The sequence below is a fragment of the Aegilops tauschii genome, chromosome 2 (assembly GCF_002575655.3).
Source record: "Aegilops tauschii subsp. strangulata cultivar AL8/78 chromosome 2, Aet v6.0, whole genome shotgun sequence".
Classification (NCBI taxonomy): Eukaryota; Viridiplantae; Streptophyta; class Magnoliopsida; order Poales; family Poaceae; genus Aegilops; species Aegilops tauschii.
The window spans coordinates 530,777,494-530,804,455 of record NC_053036.3 but is presented as its reverse complement, the minus strand read 5'-3'; positions in this window follow the sequence as shown (position 1 = coordinate 530,804,455).

Here is a 26,962-nt window from a genome sequence, read left to right as displayed (position 1 = left end):
AAGCATTTGCTTGAAATATTAACTTCAACTCCTGGAACATCTCATATGCTCCATGACGTTCAAAACGTCGTTGAAGTCCCGATTCTAAGCCGTAAAACATGGCACACTGAACTATTGAGTAGTCATCAGCTTTGCTCTGCCAGACGTTCATAACGTCCGGTGTTGCTCCTGCAGCGGGTCTTGCACCTAGTGGTGCTTCCAGGACGTAATTCTACTGTGCAGCAATGAGGATAATCCTCAAGTTACAGACCCAATCCATGTAGTTGCTACCATCATCTTTCAACTTAGCTTTCTCTATGAATGCATTAAAATTCAAAGGAACAGTAGCACGGGCCATTGATCAACAACAACATAGACATGCAAATATGGAGGTTCGAGTCCTCTTCAAGGCATAATATGGAGAATGCTCATTCAATGAGCTCCTTTTTTTCCTTTTTAAAGAGTGGCATTCTATGTCCAATATCTCGATCGAAGTACGGAGGTCAGAATAAATAGAATAAAGAAGAAAAAAAGATTCAAAATAAAGTAAAGGTAGGCGGGGAATAACCTTCCCAAGGACTTGCCATGGTAAGAGGGAGAAGGGGGAAGAAGCACAACCCCCAGTGGGTAGTGAAATAGAACGTGAAACCATGCTGAGCTCCCAAGCAGTTGATGTTGCACCCACGAAGTATGGAAAGTGCCAAACATTGGGAACTACCCTCAGGTACTAAGTTCATGATAAATTAAAGTTCAATTAATCATATTACTTAAGAACCCCCACTTAGATAGACATCCTCTAGTCATCTAAATGATCACGTGATCCATATCAACTAAACCATGTCCGATCATCACATGAGATGGAGTAGTTTTCAATGGTGAACATCACTATGTTGATCATATCTACTATATGATTCATGTTCGATCTTTCGATCTCAGTGTTCCGAGGCCATATCTGCATTTGCTAGGCTCATCAAGTTTAACCTGAGTATTCTGCGTGTGCAAAACTGGCTTGCACCCATTGTATGTGAACGTAGAGCTTATCACACCCGATCATCACGTGGTGTCTCAGCACGACGAACTGGAGCAACGGTGCATTGATACGTATCCAACGTATCTATAATTTATGAAGTATTCATGCTGTTATTTTATTATTCTTGGATGTTTAACAACCATTTTATAACAACTTTATATCATTTTTTGGGACTAACCTATTGACCCAGTGCCCAGTGTCAGTTGCTGTTTTTGCTTGTTTTTTACATCGCAGGAAATCAATATCAAACGGAGTCCAAACAACGCGAAACTTTTTGGAGAAATTTTTGGGCTAGAAGACATCCATTGGGCCAGAGCTGCACCTGGGGGGTGCCCCGAGGGGGGCACAACCCACCAGGGCGCGCCCAGGTGGGTTGTGCCCACCTCGGTGGCCTCCCTGTAAGTGCATCTAGTGCCACCCCTAGTTGGTTTTGGAGTATTGACGACAAAATTGGTTGAGGGACTAATGTGTTTGTGAGAATTGCAGGATAACATAGGTAGTAGTCCCTTATTGATTCGGTTTACCTACCAGAGATGACCCCTAAAAATGTGTGAAGACATTGAAGACAATGGTGGTCTGTGAAGATATTCACAGTGAAGATTATGACATAAGAAGACATTCACATGAAGACTATGGAGTGCGAAGACATAGTTGCTTCGTAGTTTCCTTTTCTTATTTGTTGAGTCATAGGAGGGGTCCAAGTGAACAAAGTCAGAGTGACTGATGTGATGCTCAACCAAATCCTATGTCTTCGGGCGAAGACAATGAGAGCAAATCTTATCTAGAGCTGGACGAGTCAGCTTTACTTGTAGCCCAAGTCAGGCTGCCGCGTGTGTTTGAAATCTGACCGTTGGACACATGTCAGTTCCTTGGTGACCCAGGGTCATTTTGGACAAATCCGGTCGGGTTGCCTCCTGGCTATAAATAGCCCACCCCTGATACGTCTCCAATGTATCTATAATTTATGAAGTATTCATGCTGTTATTTTATCATTCTTGGATGTTTCACAATCATTTTACAGCAACTTTATATCATTTTTTGGGACTAATCTATTGACCCAGTGACCAGTGCCAGTTGCTGTTTTTTGCTTGTTTTTTAGATCACAGGAAATCAATATCAAACGGAGTCCAAACAACGCGGAACTTTTTGGAGATTTTTTTGGGGCCAGAAGACATCCATTGGGCCAGAGCTGCACCTGGGGGGTGCCCCGAGGGGGGCACAACGCACTAGGGCGCCCCCCTGGCGCGCCCAGGTGGGTTGTGCCCACCTCGGTGGCCTCCCGCACCTCCTCTTTGCACTATAAAATTCCCAAATATTCCGAAACGCATCGGGGTTACCATAGATCAGAAGTTACGCCGCTGCAGGGCTCCGTACCACCGAAAACCAATCTAGACCCGTTCCGGCACCTTGCCGGAGGGGGGAATCATCTTCGGTGGCCATCTACATCATCCCAGCGGCCACCACGATGAGGAGGCAGTAGTCCACCCTCAGGCTCGAGGGTTTGTACCAGTAGCTATGTGTTTAATCTCTCTCTCTCTCTCTCGTGATCTATATCATGGGCTTTGTTAATATAGTCGGATCATATGATGTTTCTTGCTAACTCTTGAGCATGCATTGGTTTTCCCTTGAAAAGGAAAGGGTGATGCAGCAAAGTAGCATAAGTATTTCCCTCAGTTTTTGAGAACCAAGGTATCAATCCAGTAGGAGATTACACGCAAGTCACCTAGTACCTGCACAAACAATCAAGAACCTTGCAACCAACGCGATAAAGGGGTTGTCAATCCCTTCACGGTCACTCGCAAAAGTGAGATCTAATAAAGATAGTAAAGTAAATATTTTTGGTATCTTTTTTGTATAGATTGGAAAGTAAAGATTGCAAAATAAAATAAATAGGAAACTAGAATCATAGATCGAAAACTTATATAATGTAAAATAGACCCGGGGGCCATAGGTTTCACTAGTGGCTTCTCTCATGATAGCATATATTACAGTGGGTGAACAAATTACTGCCGAGCAATTGATAGAAAAGCGCATAGTTATGAGAATATCTAGGCAATGATCATGAATATAGGCATCACGTCCGTGTCAAGTAGACCGAAACGATTCTGCATCTACTACTATTACTCCACACATCGACCGCTACCCATCATGCATCTAGAGTATTAAGTTCATAAGAACATAGTAACACATTAAGCAAGATGACATGATGTAGAGGGATAAACTCAAACAATATGATATAAACCCCATCTTTTTATCCTCGATGGCAACAATACAATACATGCCTTGCTGCCCCTACTGTCACTAGGAAAGGACACCGCAAGATTGAACCCAAATCTAAGCACTTCTCCCATTGCAAGAAAGATCAATCTAGTAGGCCAAACTAAACCGATAATTCGAAGAGACTTGCAAAGATATCAAATCATGCATATAAGAATTCAGAGAAGAACCAAATATTATTCATAGATAATCTTGATCATAAATCCACAATTCATCGGATCTTGGCAAACACACCGCAAAAGTATTACATCGAATAGATCTCCAAGAACATCGAGGAGAACTTTGTATTGAGAATCAAAGAGAGAGAAGAAGCCATCTAGCTAATAACTATGGACCCGAAGGTCTATGGTAAACTACTCACGCTTCATCGAAGAGGCTATGGTGTTGATGTAGAAGCCCTCCTTGATCGATTCCCCCTCCGACAGATCGCCGGAAAAGGCCCCAAGATGGGATCTCATGGGTACAGAAAGTTGCGGCGGTGGAAAAGTGGTTTCGTGGCTCCCCCTGATGTTTTTAGGGTATAAGATTATATATAGGTGAAAGAAGTACGTCGGTGGAGCTCCGTGGGGCCCACGAGGGTGGGGGGCGTGCCTACCCCACTGGGCGCGCCCTCCTGCCTCGTGGCCGCCTCGCGGAGTTCCAGACTTCAAATCCAAGTCTTCTGGATTGCGTTTGTTCCAAGAAAGATCCTCGCGAAGGTTTCATTCCGTTTGGATTCCGTTTGGTATTCCTTTTCTGCAAAACACTGAAATAGGCAAAAAACAGAAACTGGCACCGGGCCTTCAGTTAATAGGTTAGTCCCAAAAATAATATAAAAGAGCATATTAAAGCCCATTAAACATCCAAAACAGATAATATAATAGCATGGAACAATACAAAATTATAGATACGTTGGATACGTATCAAGCATCCCCAAGCTTAATTCCTGCTCGTCCTCGAGTAGGTAAATGATAAAAATAGAATTTTTGATGTGAAATGCTACCTAACATAATTTTCAATGTAATTCTCTTTATTGTGGCATGAATGTTCAGATCCATAAGATTCAAAATAAAAGTTTAATATTGACATAAAAACAATAATACTTCAAGCATACTAATAAAGCAATCATGTCTTCTCAAAATAACATGGCCAAAGAAAGTTATCCCTGCAAAATCATATAGTCTGGCTATGCTCTATCTTCGTCACACAAAGTATTTAATCATGCACAACCCCGATGGCAAGCCAAGAAATTGTTTCATACTTTTTTTCGGTGATAACGACACCTATGGGATCACTGGAATCCCTTCTACGGTCGGCGGGCGCGGGATTGTGAGGAGAGCAGGTCTAACAAAAAGCACAGGGATCGTTTACCCAGGTTTGGGCCGCGAGGATGCGAAAAACCCTAGTCCTGCTTTGGTGGATGTATTGAGTGTTCTTGGGCTTCTAAACTAGCTACGGTGGCTATGCAGTTCCAAAAAGCCGAATCCCTCTCCAGTATGCCATGGGCCTCCTTTTATAGTCGAAAGGGGCTGCCAAAGTGGCACACATGAGGTGGAAAGGTCTACAATGCTGCGAGCTTATCGCACGTATTATAGGACAAGACGCATTTAATGCATCGCTTAGGTGTCCCGTAGCTTTATCGGGGACGGGAACGAGGCCCGTCCCGTCCGTCGCCGCCTCGTCTTGCTTCGACACGCGCCCAGGCCAACGATGCATGTAGCGCCATGTAGGCAGGCAGGCAGCTGAGGTGGCGCGGTGGTAGGGTCTTCACGAAGATCTGCATGCCACCACGCAGGTGCTTGCTGAGTTGGCGTAGAGGCCGCCCGTCGCCACGCAGGTGCCTGCCCAGCTGGTTGAGCTAGCAGCTGCTTGAGGACGGCAGTGGAGTCTTGGCTGGTGCGGGCCCGGAAGTGGCCCTGCTGGCGCCCTCGGCAAGGGCCTTGCCGGGGGCCCGACAAGGGTCTTGCCGTGGCGCTGCAGTCGTCCTCGGCAAGACGCTTGCCGGGGGTCTTGTGGATCTTCTCGGCTAGGATCCCGCCGAGGGTCGCCGTCTTCTGGTTCTCATCTGATCTTGTGAGTTTATGATCTTGACAAAGATCTGCATGCCACCACAGAGGTGCCTCCCGAGCCTTGGTTCCAACGTAGTTGGTTGGGTCAGAACCCGTGGGCTCAAAGGTGGCTCGCTCTGTTGGTGTTGGGCAAGTTGCCCCGGCAAGGCTCTCGCCGAGGCCGCGGAGGCCGCCCCGGCAAGGGCCTTGCCGGGGGGTCCTCCTCGCCCTCTTGCTCTTTGGTGTTTCTGGTCTTGGCGTTGCCTTGACCGTCTTGTGCCTTTGGCTTCTCTCCTTTGCCCTGCTAAGTGTGGCCGTGGCGCGTGGCTCCGACTGCCCGTGCACAAGTAAAGGGGTACAAAGGAGTGCCCATACTTTTGTACACCGACAAGAGCCCCCGGGCCTGGGCCACACAGAAGCGCGACACGTTGTTGGGCCAGGCCCAGAACGGTGCGCGGGCAGGTGGGGCATTTTTTTTACCGCAGTAACTGTTCCGTCCGCTGCGCTTCCCCATGACCCGCGTTGAACGCGCGACGTGGGGGGGTCGTGCGTGACGTGGGGGTCATGCGTGGGGCGGTCCCTGCACGCATGTGTCGCGTCGTGGTAAAGAGGCGGCTCGCGCCTTCCCCATAAAAAGAGGGAGGCGTAGAGGCGCGGCTCATTTACTGGGTGGACTCGGGTCGCAGTCTTCAAGGCGCCCATGCCCCATGATCACGGGGCAGCGAACGGTCGCCTCACCCGTCGTTTCGATCCTGCTCGCCCGCCACGCATCCTTCATGCAGGTGGCAGGTGATGGAGGTGGGAAACCGGGCCGTCGCTGATTGGGGCAGCGGGTCGGTCCTGATTCCCTGCGCCTCCGATGGCTGGATTGGCTGAGTGGGGCGGCCGAGCCCCGACCCCGCCCCTTTATAAGGAGGGGGAGGGAGGGCGTCATCCCACATTCCTTTAGTATCCATCCTCCTCCACCTTTGCTCCTTTCTTCCGCCTGCCATGGTGAGGGGAGGTGCTGGGCCTTCGACGGTGGTGACGAGGGTCGCTGCTCGTCAGCGCGTCCCTCCTTCCCACGAGCCCGCGGTGGCGGAGCCGGCCGCGAGAGGAAGGGGGAGGGGGCGTGGCCGAGGTCGCCGTGGCGGTCGGGGGAGAGGGGGACGAGGTGGCGCGACGACCGTGCCTCCGCCAGCGGTGCCTCCCGTGGCGGAGGGTCACGTCGGGGACCAGCCCCGCGAGTTCTTCATCAAGCTGCGCCGGCCACCGCGTCGTCGTCTCCGTCTCCCCACCCCCTTCGCTCGGGAAATGGAGCTCGATCCACCCCAGACCCTCAGACTGCACATGAGGGGCTGCGGGACCGGCGGCACGCGGGTCGACGTCGACTTCCCCGCTCCTCATGTTATGTACCTCCGTCGCGGATGGAAGACATTTTCTCGCATCCATAGCCTAACGGTGGGGCTCGTCCTCTACTTCAAGTTAATGGAGGGCGGCCTGCTCTCCGTCAAGGTCTTCAGAGATCTTGGAACTCGCCTGAAGTGCTGCGTGGAGAGCTCCTCCGACGATGAAGATTCCTCCTCAAGCGGGAGTGACGAGGAGGACAGTGACAGCGACGACGAGGGAGTCGAGCGGCAGGATGCCGACTCCGACATCGACTGACCGCGCCGCCCCTCCCTCGGCCACGCGCCCTGCCGAGGGCCTTCCTCGCCAAGCTCTCCATCGGGGCGCTCCCCGTCGTCTCCTTGGGCGGCTGGCGTAGGAGGGCCGGATAAGGCGAAGAAGGCGGGTGGCGGCCGTCAAGTCGGAGTACGCGGGCACCGACGCCTTCGTCGCGTATTGCCGGCCTGCTGCCTCATCTTCCAGCTCCTTTTCCGGCACCAAGATGTTCTCTTGGTGCCTTCCGCTCCTTGCGCCTCGCCTAGGCACCCCTTTTGCCCTCCTGCTATCTTGTTCAACCTTCTAAGGAGAGGGACAAGAAAGGGATTACGGGCACCTTATCTCTTTTTAGTTTGTAAGCCTGTGGGCACTTGTTAATTTTAAGACTTGTAACCCCCCTTGCTCATGTTTTTAATTCCTTATGAACTGTACCTGTATGGGATGTTTTTAATGAAAAGGGTGTTTTCCGGGTTCTTTGTGCGTGAGCGAGGCCCATGCCAAGGACGAGTCCTTGTTATTTCTAAGATAAACATTGTTTCCCGTCTCCCCACTCCAGCCGACCATTCTCGCGCTCTTGGCGGAGCGGGGGCGAAGTAGAGTTAGGCTCCTCGTTCATCTCCTCGGCACCGCGACTACTACCAAATTCTGACCCAGGAGGTAGCTCTTGGGTACAGGAGAGGGGGAGCATGGTGGTTTTAAGAACATAAGCGAGGTTTCACATGTCCCAGTTCTATACGAAAACGCATAACAGGGGGATGAAAGACTTATCTGAATCCGTAGCTGTAGGATCGAAAGTATGTCTAGAGGGGGGGGGGGGTGATTAGACTACTTGACCAAATAAAAATCTAGCCTTTTCCCAATTTTAGTTATTGGCAGATTTTAGCAACTTTGCACAAGTCAAGCAATCAACCTAAACATGCAATTCTAAGAGTATAGCAGCGGAATGTAAAACAATTGCACATGAAGGTAAAGGGAGGAGTTTGAGGGAGCAAACGCAATGTTGACACGAAGATTTTTTATCCGTGGTTCCGATAGGTGGTGCTATCGTACATCCACGTTGATGGAGACTTCAACCCATGAAGGGTAACGGTTGCGCGAGTCCACGGAGGGCTCCACCCACGAAGGGTCCACGAAGAAGCAACCTTGTCTATCCCACCATGGCCGTCGCCCACGAAGGACTTGCCTCACTCGGGTAGATCTTCACGAAGTAGGCGATCTCCTTGCCCTTACAAACTCCTTGGTTCAACTCCACAATCTTGTCGGAGGCTCCCAAGTGACACCTAGCCGATATAGGAGACACCACTCTCCAAGAGGTAACAAATGGTGTGTTGATGATGAACTCCTTGCTCTTGTGCTTCAAATGATAGTATCCCCAACACTCAACTCTCTCTCATAGGATTGGATTTGGTGGAAAGATGATTTGAGTGGAAAGCAACTTGGGGAAGGCTAGAGATCAAGATTTATGTGGTTGGAATGGAATATCTTGACCTCAACACAAGTGTAGGTGGTTCTCTCTCAGAAAATGTATGTTGGAAGTGTAGGCATGTTCTGATGGCTCTCTCCATGAATGAAGAGTGGGTGGAGGGGTATATATAGCCTCCACACAAAATCTAACCGTTACACACAAATCACCAAACTCGGTGGGACCGAATCATGAAACTCGGTCGGACCGATTTAGTTCAAAATGTGAATGTTAGGGTTTTTCGGTGGGACCGACATGTCAAATCGGTGGGACCGATTTCGTTAGGGTTAGGGCATAACGTAATCTCGGTGAGACCGATTACAAAAACTCAGTGAGACCGATTTTGGTAATTGTCAAACAGAGAGTTGGTCAGGCAAACTCGGTGGGACCCATTCGCTCATCTCGGTTTGACCGAAACGTTATGAAAGGGAAACAGAGAGTTTGCATTGCAATCTCGGTGGGACCGATCGCTCATCTCGGTTTGACCGAAACGTTACAAAGGGAAACCGAGAGATTACAATCCCATCTCGGTGAGACCGAGATCCCTATCGGTGAGACCGAGATCCCTATCGGTGAGACCGAAAAGACTAGGGTTTCTGGCAGTGGCTATGTCAATTGAACTCGGTGGCGCCGGATAGAAAGTTTTGGTGGGGCCGAGTTTGACTTTTGGTTTGGGACATATGTGGATGTGAGAAAGTAGTTGAGGGTTTTTGGAGCATATTGCTAAGCACTTTGAGCAAGAAACTCATTAAGCAACACCTCACCCCTCTTGATAGTATTGGCTTTTCCTATGGACTCAATGTGATCTTGGATCACTAAAATGAAAATGTAGAGTCTTGTGCTTTGAGCTTGAGCCAATTCTTTTGTCCTTAGCATTGAGGGGTCCACTTTTCTCATCCATGCCATGCCAATCATTGAGCTTTCCTGAAATGTTTATCTTGAAGTAGCATTAGCTCAATGAGCTATATGTTGTTAGGAATTACCAAAACCACCCAGGGATAGTTGCACTTTCAATCTCCCCCTTTTTGGTAATTGATGACAACATATAGATCAAAGCTTCGACAAATGATAATAAGATTGAGAAAACATCATCGCTTTGAGAAGTATGTGATAAGCAAGAGCTCCCCTAAATTTGTGCATTATTTATAATTTTCTTTTGAATGCAAATGCACAATCGATTAGGATCATAGGTTACTCTTCCATGTCACATACATCTTGGTGGAGCGCTCAAAATGATAGAAGTTAAAAGCATGCACTCATCACCAAGCAAGTGAATGATCATATAAGGATATAAGAGATAATATCATCCAACAAGCATTAAGGGTAGCATATGATCAAACAAGTATCTCACAAGCACATAAAGTATATCACACAAGCACACAATAAAGAAGTTCAACCAAAATAGCAAGAGAGATAAAAAAGCAACACTCTCTCTCAAAGCCTATGATCTATACATTTTTCTCCCCCTTTGGCAACAAGTTACCAAAAAGTTCAAAAATGCATAGTGCTAAACGACTCTCAGGCTTGATCTTGATGAGGTGGAGTTGAGAGAACTCCAAGGACGAAGGCTTCAGATGATGTAGCTGGAGCTGGTGGAGTGGCTGCTGGAGGTGGCACTGGAGCTGTAGCTGCTGATGCTGATGTTGTGGCTCGAGTATCTGTCACGGGCACTGCAGCAGATCTTTGTCCTCTGGGCACTCTAGCAAAAGCATGTGTGGTAGACTTCCCCTTCTTCTCCTCTGCTTCCTCCTGAAGCTGCTCAACTGCAGTTTGGATCTCAGTTACCTTCAGATCAAGATCATAGAATTTGGTCTCTATAATCCTCTCCAAGCTCTCCTGGTTTTGAGTCAGGGTGGCCAAGCCCTTCTCAATCCTCAAGGTGGATTGGATCAGATATGCTAACTGATCTTGCTTGCTCTTCAGGAAAACCTGAGATGCCTCCTCTACACTTGGCATCTTTGCAGCTTTCTCTGCCCTTGCCTTCTCTCTCTTCTCATGTGCTTGAGCTGAAGATGGTTCATTTTCAGTCATGACTACAGTGTTGTCTTCAAATTCAGGGTAGATGGGCAGGTGCTCCTGCTGCCCTCATCATAGCCGCTAGAGGGATCAGAACCCTCACTCATCTGCACCTGCTGTTTAGACTTGTTCTGACTATCACTTTGATCAGACATCTTGCGGGCAAACTGTCAGCAGACCCTGTGAATAGATTATAGATGAGGTAGAGAAGATGAGCATCACAAAGTACAAGAGTTTTGCAAAACAAATGACTCAAAAAACTTAGTTTTAGTTCTCCACAGAAAGCATTTCGGAGCTACCGATTTGTAAACTCGGTGATACCGAAGCAGCTTTTGGAACCTAAACTAGTGAACTCGGTCAGACCGAGTCACAGTTCGGTGGCACCGAGACTGCTAGGGTTTCACAGAGAATCGAACTCGGTCACACCGATTTGCAATTCTCGGTCAGACCGAAAATCACATGTGCAATGGCCTAAACCAAATCGGTGAGACCGATTTCTACAATTCGGTCGGTCCGAGATGAGTTCGGCGGAAACCTAACCCTAAATTTTCAAATCTAATCTAATCTATGGGATGTTTTCATTGGACAGGATGATCTCATACGTGGTAAGAAACATGGCAAAGCAATGTGCTAGGAATCGGAGTTAAAGAATAGCACAAAGATCAAGTTCATACCCTATCTCAGCAGTGAACTTGCTACGGCGGCAACGGCGGGGCAGATTGCCATTGAAGGCGGCGGGGACTAACGGCGGGAGGTCGCTGGCGGCGAGAGGACGATCCGGAGACCCGAGAAGGCAGAGCAGGTTACACGCGGGCGAAGGGTTTCGGAAAAATTTCCAAAATTTGACCCGTCGGTATATATAACCTGACACTGTCGGTGTGACCGAGTGGAACAACTCGGTGGCACCGAGATGCAAAACTGCAGGCAGTTACTGCAACTCGGTGTGACCGAAATGTTCTAATCGGTTGCACCGAGATTGAAAACCTAGATCAGCTTGGTGATCTCGGTAGGACCGAAAAGGATGAATCGGTCCGACCGAAATGCACAAAGAGGTTTTGGAAGTTTAAGTCTATGACGAATCGGGGACTCCGAGTGCTCCTCACACAGAGTGGTTCGAATCTGTCTTGATCAAACTTTGCGATGTAGCATGAATAGAGTTTGAGACGAGAAAAGCATAGATAGCTAGAGGGAGTTCTTAGGCATTCTTGTCCATCCATTTGGCAAAAGAGAAAAAGCCAAACAATCAAAGCAACAAATGGATGTCCTCGAATGAGAAAAATATGCATTCAACATGCTCACACAATAAAATGACAAATGAAATATGTGACAAAGCATGCACAAACACTCTAGCATCTATCAAACAATTGGCGATGACTAGGTCATCTATATATATGAGTATATTGACTTAGGAGTCAAATGAGAACATTTGATCATATGTCATACTCATCGTTTAAACACAAGTGGGGTTACCACTTTTACATAAAGCATTGTTGTGTTCACATCATTAGAATTGCTTTAGCTCAACTGATTAGAGTAAAGCTCCCCCTAGATGTGATATCCCCCCTAAGAGGGATCAACTAACCTTGGGTTTTGTCGATGATGACTTCATGTAGGTGTTGAAGATGTGGATGCTCAATGTTGATGTAGATCATTCAGAGCAATCCTTTGGAGTGAGTTGCACTTTCAATACCTACACGGGTTAGTCCCACAAGGAACAAGCAGGGATATCCATAGACATAGAGTGATGTGTACACAAGATGATGTCCATGAAAGCATTAGGTTACCTTGTCCCTTGTCTTACCAACAAGAGGGTTTGTGACTCCTTGAACTAGTGCAAGATATGAAAGTTGTTTGCACTTGTCCTTGCCAAAATGATAAGAGTGAAGTAGGTTGGCGGAGTCTCCCTCAAGAACTCTCTAGTTCTTCTTCTTAGGGATCCACACCATCTTGATGGGAATCCTTGGAGTTGTAGTCATACTTGATGAAGTAGAACTTGATGTAGTCTTGGGAATCCACTTGACCAAGGCCTTGGGTGCTTCTTCAAATGCATCAATTTCCTCTTGAAGCTTGTCCTTGCCTTTTTGCTTGTGGTGTTGTGGTGGAAGATCATCTTGAGCTTGTGTTCCTTTGAAAGAAGTAGGATCATACTTCTCTTGTTGAGGAACAAACTTCGTCTTGGGGTATTGATCTTCTTCCCACTCAACTCCATTGGCATTGAACTTTCGTTCAAAACCAACACCTTGATTCTTCCGGTGTCTTCCTTGCTTGCGTACAATTTCCTCAAATTGCTTACTTCCGGCAAGGCTCTTGTAAACACCTTTCTCTATAATTCCCTTCAATAAGCTATTTTCTTGCTCAAGTGTAACTTGGCTAAGAGAATCATTAGTGGAATCAAGAGAACTACTAGAAGCAACAACATTGGATTTAGCATGATTGTTGTTACTACTAGATGAAGAATCTTTCTTGTTCTTGTTGTTAGATTTAACTTGTGGCATGTAGGTAGACAAGAGTAAACGCTTGGCAATGTAAGAAGAACTTTTCTTGCGAAGATCATCATTGATTGCCTTTAAAAACTCATGCTCTTGCTCAAGGTTGAGCTTTTCAAAGCGTAGCTTATCATGAGTCTTTAAAAGTTCTCGATGATCTCCCAAGGTAGTTTCATGAGCTAACTTAAGAGTGTTTAGTTCTTTAGTTAGACGCTCAATCTCCTTCTTATCATCATCATTCGTTTTATCTTGATTATCATGATTAATAGCAAGCTCATCATAGTTTTCATAACTAGAGTTGTCAACAAGTAAATCATCATCTCCTAGCAAATCATCTTCATCACTATTGAAATCAACATACTCGGGGTGTGTTACCTTTGGACCTTTGGCCATGAGGCATCTTCCAATTCCTTCATTTGGTGATTCAAATATGTCATAGGAGTTGGTTGACACAAGTGCTAGACCGGCAACACCTTCATCTTGAGTATATTCGGAGTCGGAGTGATAACTTGTTTTGGAGTGATTGTCGGAGTCGGAGCCGGATACCCATTCACCAACATGAGCTTGATGTCTTTTTTTGTGTAGCTCCTTGATGACTTATCCTTTCTTTCCGAATCCCTGCTTCTCCGAGAGGGTCTTCGTTCATAATGATCATCTCTACTCCTTCTTTCTCTTGATGGTGATTCTTCTCTTCTACTCCTTCTTTTGGGAGAATCTTCTCTTCTTTTGTAGGGAGCCGTACACTCATTGGAGTAGTGTCCAGGTCTTCCACAATTGTAGCAATTACGCTCACGACTAGAAGATCTTTTGTCATTGTAGGACCTTGACTTGGAACTTCTTTCCTTGCTTCTACTCTTGTAGAACTTGTTGAAGTTCTTCACCATTAGACTCAATTCTTCATTGAAGGTTTGTTTCTCACTTGATGATGTAGGAGCTTCACATGAGGCTTTGTACGCACCACTTGACTTGTTGTGGAGCTCTTCCTTATCCTTGAGTGACATCTCATGAGCAACAATTCTTCCAATGACTTCCGTTGGCTTGAGATCTTTGTAATTGGGCATCATTTGGATCAATGTGCACACGGTATCATATTTTCCATCCAAGGCTCTTAGGATCTTCTTGATGATGAATTTGTCGGTCATCTATTCACTTCCTAAGCCGGCAATCTCATTTGTGATGAGAGCAAGCCTAGAGTACATTTTAGCGACGCCTTCACCATCCTTCATTTTGAACTTGTCAAGTTGACTTTGAAGCACATCCAATTTGGATTCCTTAACAGAGTCGGTACCTTCGTGCATATCAATCAAAGTATCCCAAATTTCCTTTTCATTCTCAAGACGGCTGATTTTGTTGAATTCTTCGGGGCACAATCCGTTGAAGAGAATATCACAAGCTTGAGCATTGTATTGCAGCATCTTCAACTCTTCCGCGGTAGCTTCACGGTTTGGTTCTCTCCCATCGAAGAATTCACCTTGCAAGCCAACACACACAATAGCCCAAACGGCGGGGTTATGTCCAAGAACATGCATTTTCATCTTATGCTTCCAACTAGCAAAATTTGTACCATCAAAGTAAGGACCTCTACGGTGGTAATTTCCCTCGCTAGACGCCATACTCTCCTAGGTTGTGAAACCAAGGCTATGACCACCAAAATATATGGAAATCAAAGCAAATGGAGACCAAAGCTCTGATACCACTTGTAGGATCGAAAGTATGTCTAGAGGGGGGTGATTAGACTACTTGACCAAACAAAAATCTAGCCTTTTCCCAATTTTAGTTCTTGGCAGATTTTAGCAACTTTGCACAAGTCAAGCAATCAACCTACACATGCAATTCTAAGAGTATAGCAGCGGAATGTAAAACAATTGCACATGAAGGTAAAGGGAGGAGTTTGAGGGAGCAAACGCAATGTTGACACGGAGATTTTTTATCCGTGGTTCCGATAGGTGGTGCTATCGTACATCCACGTTGATGGAGACTTGAACCCATGAAGTTTAACGGTTGCGTGAGTCCACGGAGGGCTCCACCCATGAAGGGTCCACGAAGAAGCAACCTTGTCTATCCCACCATGGCCGTCGCTCACGAAGGACTTGCCTCACTCGGGTAGATCTTCACGAAGTAGGCGATCTCCTTACCCTTACAAACTCCTTGGTTCAACTCCACAATCTTTTCGGAGGCTCCCAAGTGACACCTAGCCAATCTAGGAGACACCACTCTCCAAGAGGTAACAAATGGTGTGTTGATGATGAACTCCTTGCTCTTGTGCTTCAAATGATAGTCTCCCCAACACTCAACTCTCTCTCATAGGATTGGATTTGGTGGAAAGATGATTTGAGTGGAAAGAAACTTGGGGAAGGCTAGAGATCAAGATTTATGTGGTTGGAATGGAATATCTTGACCTCAACGCAAGTGTAGGTGGTTCTCTCTCAGAAAATGTATTTTGGAAGTGTAGGCATGTTCTGATGGCTCTCTCCACGAATGAAGAGTGAGTGGAAGGGTATATATAGCCTCCACACAAAATCTAACCGTTACACACAAATCACCAAACTCGGTGGGACCGAATCATGAAACTCGGTCGGACCGATTTAGTTCAAAATGTGAACGTTAGGGTTTTTCGGTGGGACCGACATGTCAACTCGGTGGGACCGATTTCGTTAGGTTTAGGGCATAACGTAATCTCGGTGAGACCGATTACACAAACTCGGTGAGACCGATTTTGGTAATTGTCAAACAGAGAGTTGGTCAGGCAAACTCGGTGGGACCGATTCGCTCATCTCGGTTGGACCGAAATGTTACGAAAGGGAAACAGAGAGTTTGCATTGCAATCTCGGTGGGACCGATCGCTCATCCCGGTTTGACCGAAACGTTACGAAGGGAAACAGAGAGATTACAATCCCATCTCGGTGAGACCGAGATCCCTATCGGTGAGACCGAAAAGACTAGGGTTTCTGGCAGTGGCTATGTCAATTGAACTCGGTGGCGCCGGATAGAAAGTTTCGGTGGGGCCGAGTTTGAATTTTGGTTTGGGAAATATGTGGATGTGAGAAAGTAGTTGAGGGTTTTTGGAGCATATCACTAAGCACTTTGAGCAAGAAACTCATTAAGCAACACCTCACCCCCTCTTGAAGTATTGGCTTTTCCTATGGACTCAATGTGATCTTGGATCACTAAAATGAAAATGTAGAGTCTTGTGCTTTGAGCTTGAGCCAATTCTTTTGTCCTTTGCATTTTGAGGGGTCCACTTTTCTCATCCATGCCATGCCAATCATTGAGCTTTCCTGTAATGTTTATCTTGAAGTAGCATTAGCTCAATGAGCTATATGTTGTTAGGAATTACCAAAACCACCCAGGGATAGTTGCACTTTCAGCAGCTCCCGGCAACCTTGGCTTGCCGTGGTTGGATCCTTGTGTCTTCAGCCCCCGAGAGTCTTGGCTTGCCGGGGCTAGAGCGCCAGTCCTTTCTCCCAAGCGGCTCGGCAGAAGTGTCCATATGCCCTGCGAACCAAAGAGAACAGAAGGGCGCACACTCGACCTCTAGGCTAGGGGTTAGTCGTCGCTATGCACTATCAACCCTAACCGAGGGAGAGACTTAACCTAGCATGCATGCTATAACTTAGGGCGCCAGCGCTTCATTTATTTATGCTCAGGGTCTGCGCCTGGCTTTGTACAGAGGGTTACATGCCTTGCCGGCAAAGCTTGTACAAAAGGGTGGCTTGCCAGGAAGCCCGGCAAGCCGCGCCTTATGGGTAAAACTCGCGAAGATGCTCGATGTTCCAGGAGTTGCTCACTGGGACAACATCTTCGGTCTCCAGGCGGACTGCGCCGGGCCTGGTGACTCGTATTACCCGATAAGGGCCTTCCCACTTCGGCGTCAACTTGTTGGAATCCTTGGCCGACTGAACGCGCCGAAGAACAAGGTCGCCTTCCTCAAAGCTTCGGGCATGAACCTTGCGGCTATGGTAGCGGCGCAAGGCTTGCTGGTAGCGTGCTGCTCTCACAGCCGCCCGAAGACGATCTTCCTCAAGGAGCGTTGCGTCATCTTGCCGCAACTGCTCTTGCTCAAGCTCGTCATAAGCGAGCACTCGAGGTGACCCATATATGAGTTCCGTGGGGAGAACTGCTTCTGCCCCATATACTAGGGCAAAGGGTGTCTGGCCGATGGTTCGATTTGGCGTCGTCCTGATCGACCAAAGAACCGCCGACAACTCATCAATCTAGCGCATTCCGCTCTTGTACAGTCTGTCAAAAGTCTTCGTTCTCAGGCCTCGCAACACTTTAGCATTTGCCCTCTCCGCCTGGCCGTTGCTCCGGGGGTGTGCCACGGAAGCAAAACAGACCTTGCTGCCGAGGTCTTGGATGTATTGCATGAAGGTGTGGCTTGTGAACTGTGTGCCGTTGTCAGTGATGACCCTGTTTGGTACACCAAAACGGCAGACTAGCCCCTTGAAGAACTTGATGGCTGACTGTGCTGTAACCTTCCTCACTGCCTCCACCTCCGGCCACTTTGTGAACTTGTCGATGGCGACGTACAAGTACTCAAAGCCCCCGACGGCGCGAGGGAAAGGGCCCAGTATGTTGAGCCCCCAGACCGAAAACGGCCAGGAGAGAGGGATTGCTTGAAGGGCTTGAGCTGGTTGATGAAGCTTCTTTGAATGGAACTGGCACGCTTCACACCTGGTTACTAGTGTCGTCGCATCCTGGAGGGCGGTGGGCCAGAAGTAGCCTTGCCGGAATGCCTTGCCGGCAAGGGCCCTCGACCCTATGTGGGAGCCACATATGCCTCCATGTATCTCTGCCAACAGCTCCAGTCCTTCCTCCCGGGGATGCACTTCAATTTCACACCGTTCTTTTTCTGTACAAGACGTCATCGACAAACTGGTACAAGGCAGACCGACGGGCTAGTTTTTCCGCTTCTTCCTGCTCCTCAGGAAGTTCCCCTGTCTGGAGGAAATGGACGGTGTGTTGTGCCCATGCCGGAGCCTGGGGCTCGACGGCGAGGACCAAAGGCATCTCTTCTGCCATGGGGGCTGCCGTCTCTACGGTCAGGGCTCGGCGCCCTGCCGGAGCCAGCTGCCCCTTGGCAGGCTCAGAATCCACGGCAACACCCTTGCCGGCAGCCCTTGGAGGCTCGGCGGGAAAGTACTTGCCTGGGCCTGATTTCCTCCGCTTGTTCTGCTCCGTTAATGGTTTGACAGATGGTTGAGTTAACCGGAGCAAAAAGGTACCTGGTTCCACAGGTAGCTTGAATGCAGCGCGCTTTGATAGGTAGTCAGCGATGTCGTTCTCCGCTCGGGGAACGTGCTCCGCTTGTATACCGTCGAAGCGCTCCTCCAGCTTCCTCACCTCATCTACGTAGGCCTCCATCAACGGACTCTGGTAATATTTGTTGACTTGCCTGACGACAAGCTGTGAATCACCCCTGACGATGAGCTTCTTCACCCCGAGGTCTGTCGCGATCCTGAGACCGGCAAGCAGCCCCTCGTACTCGGTAGTGTTGTTTGTGGACATCTCCCTGGGAAAGTGCATCTGGATCAAATACTTGAGGTGCTCTCCGGTGGGTGCGACAAGCAGCACACCGGCACCGGCGCCTTGCAGCGAGAAAGCCCCATCAAAGTACATGATCCAGTCGTGACTTGCTTCCTTGCCGGGGAGAGCGGTCTCCTGGATTTTTTCGTCGGGCGTTGAGGTCCATTCTGCAATGAACTCCGCCAAGACTCTGCTCTGGATTGTCGAAGTACTTTCAAACTTCAACCCAAAGCTTGACAACTCCAAGGCCCACTCCACAATCCTTCCGGTTGCATCTGGGTTGTGCAGTATCCGTTGCAACGGGAGGCGGGTGACGACGGTGATCTCGTGGGCTTGGAAGTAATGACGGAGCTTCCTCGAGGCCATAAGGAGGCCGAAGAGAAATTTCCGCACACCGGAGTACCTTGACCTGCCCCCCTGCAAGAGGGAGCTGACAAAGTAAACCGGGTGCTGCATCATCTTCTTCTTCGACACCACTTCACTTGGCTGCGCGGGCACTGCCCCGATGGCGTCAGACTCTACCGGGGGCCTTGCCTTGCCGGCACCAGGACCTGCCGGGGGAATCTCTGGCTTGCCATCCGCCGGTCCTGTCGTTGCCACTGCCTCTTCGTCGACCTCCCTCTGCGCCACTAGTGCGGCGCTGACCACTTGATTCGTCGCCGCCAGATACAACAGCAACGACTCTTGTGGTTTAGGCGCAACCAATATCGGTGTGGAGGAAAGGTATTTCTTCATATCCTGCAACGCCGCCTCGGCCTCTGGGGTCCACTCCATTGGGCCTGCCTTCTTCAAGATCTTGAAAAAGGGAAGGGCGCGCTCGGCAGACTTGGAGATGAATCGGCTCATGGCGGCAACGTAGCCAGTGAGCCGACGCACATCCTTGATCCGCTTGGGCACCTCAATCTGCTCGATAGCCTTGATCTTGTCTGGGTTTGCCTCGATCCCATGCTGCGACACAAAGAACCCGAGAAGTTTGCCGGACGGAACGCCAAAGACACACTTCTCAGGGTGCAGCTTGAGGTTGATCTTGCGCAGGTTGGCAAACGTCTCTTCTAAGTCTTGTACAAGAGTTGCCCTGTCCTTGGTTTTGACCACTATGTCATCGATATAGGCTTCCATACTTCTATGTAGCCGGGGTTCAAAACCAATTTGGACTGCCCTTGCAAATGTTGAACCAGCACTCTTCAACCCGAAAGGCATCCGTAAAAAGCAATACGTACCACATGGGGTGATGAATGTTGTCTTCTCTTCGTCTTCTCTTGTCATGAAGATCTGGTGGTAGCCCGAGTAGGCGTCGAGGAATGATAACAGATCACACCCGGCCGTGGAGTCAACAGTCTGGTCGATGCGCGGCAACGGGAAGGGGTCCTTAGGACAAGCCTTGTTGATATCTGTGTAGTCAATACACAGCCTCCACTTCCCGTTTGCCTTGCGCACCACCACCGGATTGGCCAACCACGTCGGATGGAGCACTCCCCTCACCAAGCCTGCCACTTCCAACTTTCTGATCTCCTCTGTGAAGAATTCCTGCCGTTCCAAAGCTTGCTTCCTGACCTTCTGCTTGACAGGTCGCGCATGGGGACAGACAACAAGATGGTTCTCAATCACTTCCCTGGGAACGCCGGGGATGTCAGATGCTTGCCATGCAAACACATCGACATTCGCCCGCAGGAAAGTGACGAGCGCGCTTTCCTATTTGCTGTCAAGGGTGGAGCTTATGGTGAAAGCCCCTCCCGTACCGTCCTCCTTGATGGACACCTTCTTGGTCTCTGGTGGCGCAGCTCTGGATTTCTTGCTCTTGCCGGTGGAGCTCTCTGGCACGTCCTCGACGGTAGCACAACACTCCGAAGAGGTGCGCTTGCCGGAGTGGGTGCAAGAGGTCTTGCCGGTCTTCTTCTCCCCTCCCGGGGCTTCAGCAGCAGGAGCAAGTGCCTTGGCGGCAGCTGCTGCAACTGCTTCCCGGTAGAGTAGGTCGGCGCAGATCAGTGCGTCCTTCTTGTCGGAGGGGACGGTGATGATGTTCATCGGCCCAGGCATCTTCAGCATGTTGTAGGCATAGTGCGACGCTGCCATGAACTTGGCTAGTGCCGGGCGGCCGAGGATCCCGTTGTAGGGCAAGGGGATCTCGGCTACATCAAAGACAATCCTCTCCGTCCTGTAGTTCAACTCGCCTCCAAACGTCACATGCAATGTGACCTTTCCCTTCGGCTGGCTCCTTCCCGGGTTGACCCCTTGAAATGTGCCCATTTCCTTGAGGTCTCCATCAGGAATTTCCAGCCTTTTGATCACAACGGGCGAGATCAAGTTCAGACCGGCCCCGCCATCAACCAGCATCTTGTTCACCTTGAGGTTGCGTATCGTTGGTGAGACCAACAATGGCAAGCACCCGACCGTAGTTGTGTGGTTAGGGTGGTCCTCGGCGTCAAAGATGAGGGGCGTGCTGGACCACTTCAACGGCTTTTGAGCGTCGAACGAGGGCTCCGCTGCTGTGATCTCACGCGCCCACTATTTGAGCTGGCGGTGAGAAGTATGCAGCGAGGCACCACCATCGACGCACATGGCCTCTGTAGCCTTCTGAAACTCTTGCTCACCGGACTCGTCGTCCTCGTCATGATCATCGTCTTCTTGCTTCTTGTCGCGGCCCCGAGCGGGCCTCTCTTGTTGGTTGTCCTTGCCGCGGTGGCCTCCTTGGCCGCCACGCTTCTTGCTGGATCCTTTGGCACCATCCTGACCCTTCTCCTTGTCCCGCCTCTCGTACTCGGCCTTTTGCTTCTCGGCAAGCAGCTCGACTTGTCGGCAGTTCTGGAGGTCGTGGCCCTTGGTGCGATGGATCTTGCAATACTGCTTGTCGGAGCCCCCCGGCTTGTCGGCAGCCACCAAGGCCCGGCAAGCGGCGCACCCGGCAATTTCCTTGCCGGGGTCGTCTGCCTTAGCCTTCTTGGCGGCACCGGTGCTGTCGGATCCCTCGATGGCAAGCACGGTCTTGCCCTTGCGTTTCCTGTTGTGACGCCGGCCCTTCTTCGTCGGGGCAGCAGTGTCTTCATCAGTAGAGTCGGTTTCCGCGCCGGTGTCCTCGCCGGGGTACTTCCTTCCCTCTTCAGCCCGGGCGCACCTATCGGCCAGAACATAAAGTTCGGCGACATCCTTAACCTTGTTCATCGCCAGCTCTTCACGCATCTTGCGGTTGCGCATGTTCTGATGGAACGCGCTAATCACGGCGGCGGGATGAACATTGGGGATGTTGTACTGCACCCGGCTGAACCTCTGGATGTACTTGCGCAGGGTCTCCCCTTCCTTCTGGGGAATGATATGCAAATCACTGGCCTGGCCATGACCTTGGTGGCCCCCGGTGAAGGCACCAACGAACTCATGGCACAGATCCGACCAAGAAGAAATGGAATCCGACGGCAAGTGCATCAACCAAGACATGACGTTGGGCTTTAGTGCCAACGGGAAGTAATTGGCAAGCACCTTATCGTCGCGAGCTCCGGCAGCTTGCATCGCAATGGTGTAGATGCTGAGGAACTCTGACGGATGGGTCTTGCCATTGTACTTCTCGCCGACGTCGGGCTTGAACGTGCGGTGGGACGGCCACTGGAACTGCCGCAGCTCACGGGTAAAGGCTGGGCAACCCACCTCATAAGGTAGGCCGCCGGAGCCCCCCGGTGCTGGGTGGTCCATAGCGGGTCCCGCCCGCTTTATCCGACTGGTGGCGTGTATTGCGCCGACGCTCGATGGTGGTTCGAGCATCTTCATGGGCTCGTTCCCGAAGAACTTGGCGCTAGTCGCGGTGGGTCTGTGGGTCGGACGACGCTATGGAAATGTTATCACAAGCGTCATCGCAACGGACCGACACCCGCGGTGGATGGCGTGGAGGAGGAGAGTGCACCGTGGCCGCAGTACCCCCGGCCCCTCCACCGCTGGCATGCGGTGGTTCGAAGGAGCGCCGGCCCGAGGGCCCCGCCGGTCGCGGATCATCTTTATTGGCGATGGCGACGAGGCTCCGAATGGTGGCTCTCCACTCGTCGAGCTTCTCCGCAGCAGGAGGGAAGTCGAGGAGCAGCTGCGCGCGCGCCAAAGCTTCTGCTGGCGTGGGTGGTGGCGACAGCTGCGTGGACCGTGGCGCGCTTCGACTTCTAACCATGTTAGAAGGAGCTCTATCACGGCCCGGCGGTTGCGTGCCATTTTCGCCAGCACTTCGGCGGGCATGCTGGACTCCTTCGTCCCGCAGATGATACACAAGACTTTTGCCACGGCGGCGTCCGGGGTCTCCAGCATGGTGGCGCTGCTCATCGCGCGCACCCTGGGAAGAGCGCGTTGTGGGCGTCGGTGTAGGCATCTTGGAGGTTGCCGCGCCGCCCGTGGGTGGCACAACGACACTCCTGGAGGGCCCCGCGCCGCCTGCGGGGGGGGGGGGGGCAGCCCCGTCTTTGGATTTGGCGATGCGCGACCCGTCGTCTGGCGCGCGAACAACGCCGCTCGCCAAGCTCTGACCGCCAGAGCGATGCTGGTGCTCGCGGGCCGCGGCTCGGGTTCTGTCCGCGACCGGCCCGCTGCTCGTCCGCACTGGCACGGGCCGTTCGGCTCCCGACGAGCCGATCGCCGTGATCGTCTTCTTCTTGGAGCCATGGCATTGAAGAACCGCTAGGCTAACTGCTAGACCAGATTCTCACAACTGCGCCCCCTACCTGGCGCGCCAAAGATGTCGGTGAGAACGACACCTATGGGATCACTGGAATCCCTTCTATGGTCGGCGGGCGCGGGGTTGTGAGGAGAGCAGGTCTAACAAAAAGCACACGGATCGTTTACCCAGGTTCGGGCCGCGAGGATGCGTAAAACCCTAGTCCTGCTTTTGTGGATGTATTGAGTGTTCTTGGGCTTCTGAACTAGCTACGGTGGCTGCGCAGTTCCAAAAAGCCGAATCCCTCTCCAGTATGCCATGGGCCTCCTTTTATAGTCGAAAGGGACCGCCACAGTGGCACAGGAGGTGGAAAGGTCTACAGTGCTGCGAGCTTATCGCCGGTATTACAGGACAAGACACATTTAATGCATCGCTTAGGTGTCCCGTAGCTTTATCGGGGACGGGAACGAGGCCCGTCCCGTCCGTCGCCGCCTCGTCTTGCTTCGACATGCGCCCAGGCCAGCGATGCATGCAGCGCCATGTAGGTAGGCAGGCAGCTGAGGTGGCGCGGTGGTAGGGTCTTCACGAAGATCTGCATGCCACCACGTAGGTGCTTGCTGAGTTGGCATAGAGGCCGCCCGTCGCCATGCAGGTGCCTGCCCAGCTGGTTGAGCTAGCAGCTGCTTGGGGACGGCGGTGGAGTCTTGGCTGGTGCGGGCCCGGAAGTGGCCTAGCTGGCGCCCTCGACAATGGTCTTGCCGGGGGCCCGGGAAGGGTCTTGCCGTGGCGCTGCAGTCGTCCCCGGCAAGACGCTTGCCGGGGGTCTTGTGGATCTCCTTGGCTAGGATCCCGCCGAGGGTCACCGTCTTCTGGTTCTCATCTGATCTTGTGAGTTTATGATCTTGACAAAGATCTGCATGCCACCACAGAGGTGCCTCCCGAGCCGGTTCCAACGTAGTTGGTTGGGTCGGAACCCGTGGGCTCAAGGGTGGCTCGCTCTATTGGTGTTGGGCAAGTTGCCCCGGCAAGGCTCTCGCCGGGGCCGCGGAGGGCGCCCCGGCAAGGGCCTTGTCGGGGGGGGGGGGGTCCCCCTCGCCCTCTTGCTCTTTGGTGTTTCTGGTCTTGGCGTTGCCTTGACCGTCTTGTGCCTTTGGCTTCTCTCCTTTGCCCTGCTAAGTGTGGCCGTGGCGCGTGGCTCCGACTGCCCGTGCACAAGTAAAGGGGTACAAAGGAGTGCCCCTACTTTTGTACACCGACACTTTTGATGTTCTCAAACTTTTTCAATCTTCATGCAATACATGAGCGTGAGCCATGGACATAGCACTATAGGTGGAATAGAATGGTGGTTATGGAGAAGACAAAAAGGAGAAGATAGTCTCACATCAACTAGGCGTATCAATGGGCTATGGAGATGCCCATCAATAGATATCAATGTGAGTGAGTAGGGATTGCCACACAACGGATGCACTAGAGCTATAAGTGTATAAAAGCTCAACAAATGAAACTAAGTGGGTGTGCATCCAACTTGCTTGCTCACGAAGACCTAGGGCAATTTGAGGAAGCCCATCATCGGAATATACAAGCCAAGTTCTATAATGAAACATTTGCCACTAGTATATGAAAGTGACAACATAGGAGACTCTCTATCATGAAGATCATAGTGCTACTTTGAAGCACAAGTGTGGTAAAAGGATAGTAGCATTGCCCCTTCTCTCATTTTCTCTCATTTTTTATTTGGGCCTTTCTCTTCTCTTTTTTATGGCCTCTTTTTTTTTCGTCCGGAGTCTCATCCCGACTTGTGGGGGAATCATAGTCTCCATCATCCTTTCCTCACTGGGATAATGCTCTAATAATGATGATCGGCACACTTTTATTTACTTACAACTAAAAAATTACAACTCAATACTTTGAGCAAAATATGACTCTATGTGAATGCCTCCAGCGGTGTACCGGGATGTGCAATGATTCAAGAGTGACATGTATGAAAAATTATGAATGGTGGCTTTGCCACAAATACGATGTCAACTACACGATCATGCAAAGCAATATGACAATGATGGAGCATGTCATAATAAACGGAACGGTGGAAAGTTGCATGGCAATATATCTCGGAATGGCTATGGAAATGCCATAATAGGTAGGTATGGTGGCTGTTTTGAGGAAGGTATATGGTGGGTGTATGATACCAGCGAAAGTTGCGCGATACTAGAGAGGCTAGCAATGGTGGAAGGGTGAGAGTGCGTATAATCCATGGACTCAACATTAGTCATAAAGAACTCACATACTTATTGCAAAAATCTATTAGTTATCGAAAGGAAGTACTACGCGCATGCTCCTAGGGGAATAGATTGGTAGGAAAAGACCATTGCTTGTCCCCGACCGCCACTCATAAGGAAGACAATCAATAAATAAATCATGCTCCGACTTCATCACATAACGGTTCACCATACGTGCATGCTACGGGAATCACAAACTTCAACACAAGTATCTCTCAAATTCACAACTACTCAACTAGCATGGCTCTAATATCACCATATTCATATCTCAAAACAATCATAATGAATCAAACTTCTCATAGTATTCAATGCACTTTATATGATAGTTTTTATTATACCCATCTTGGATGCTCATCATATTAGGACTAATTTTATAGCCAAAGCAAATTACCATGCTGTTCTAAAAGACTCTAAAAAAATAGAATTGAAGCATGAGAGATCAATAATTTCTATAAAATAAAACCACCACCGTGCTCTAAAAAGATATAAGTGAAGCACTAGAGCAAAATTATCTAGCTCAAAAGATATAAGTGAAGCACATAGAGTATTCTAATAAATTCCGATTCATGCGTGTCTCTCCAAAAGTGTGTACAGGAAGGATGATTGTGGTAAACTAAAAATCAAAGACTCAAATCATACAAGACGCTCCAATCAAAACACATATCATGTGGTGAATAAAAATATAGCCTCAAGTAAAGTTACCGATAGACGAAGACGAAAGAGGGGATGCCTTCCGGGGCATCCCCAAGCTTAGGATTTTGGTTGTCCTTGAATTTTACCTTGGGGTGCCTTGGTCATCCCCAAGCTTAGGCTTTTGCCACTCCTTATTTCAAAATCCATCAAATCTTTACTCAAAACTTGAAAACTTCACAACACAAAACTTAAACAAAAAATCTCATGAGCTTCGTTAGCATAAGAAAATTAACCACCACTTAAGGTCCTGTAATGAGCTCATTCTTTATTTATATTTGTGTTAAACCTACTGTATTCCAACTTCTCTATGGTTCATACCCCCCGATACTACTCATAGATTCATCAAAATAAGCAAACAACACACGAAAAACAGAATCTGTCAAAACAGAATAGTCTGTAGCAATCTGTATCAAATGAATACTTCTGGAACTCAAAAAATTCTGAAATAAATTTTTGGACGTGAATAATTTGTCTATTAATCATCTGCAAAAATAATAAACCTAAAAGCACTCTCCAGTAAAAAATGGCATCTATTCTCGTGAGCGCAAAAGTTTCTGTTTTTTACAGCAAGATTGCAAAGACTTCACCCATGTCTTCCCAAAGGTTCTACTTGGGACGAACACTAATTTAAACATAAAACCACATCTAAACAGAGGCTAGATGAATTATTTATTACTAAACAGGAACAAAAATCAAATAACAAAAATAAAATTGGGTTGCCTCCCAACAACCGCTATCGTTTAACGCCCCTAGCTAGGCATAAAAACAAGAATAGATCTAGGTATTGTCATCTTTGGTAAGCAATCCATAAGTGACTCTCATAATTGATTCATAAGGCAATTTAATTTTCTTTCTAGGGAAGTTTTCCATGCCTTTCCTTACGGAAATTGGAATCTAATATTTCCTTTTTTCATGTCAATAATTGCAC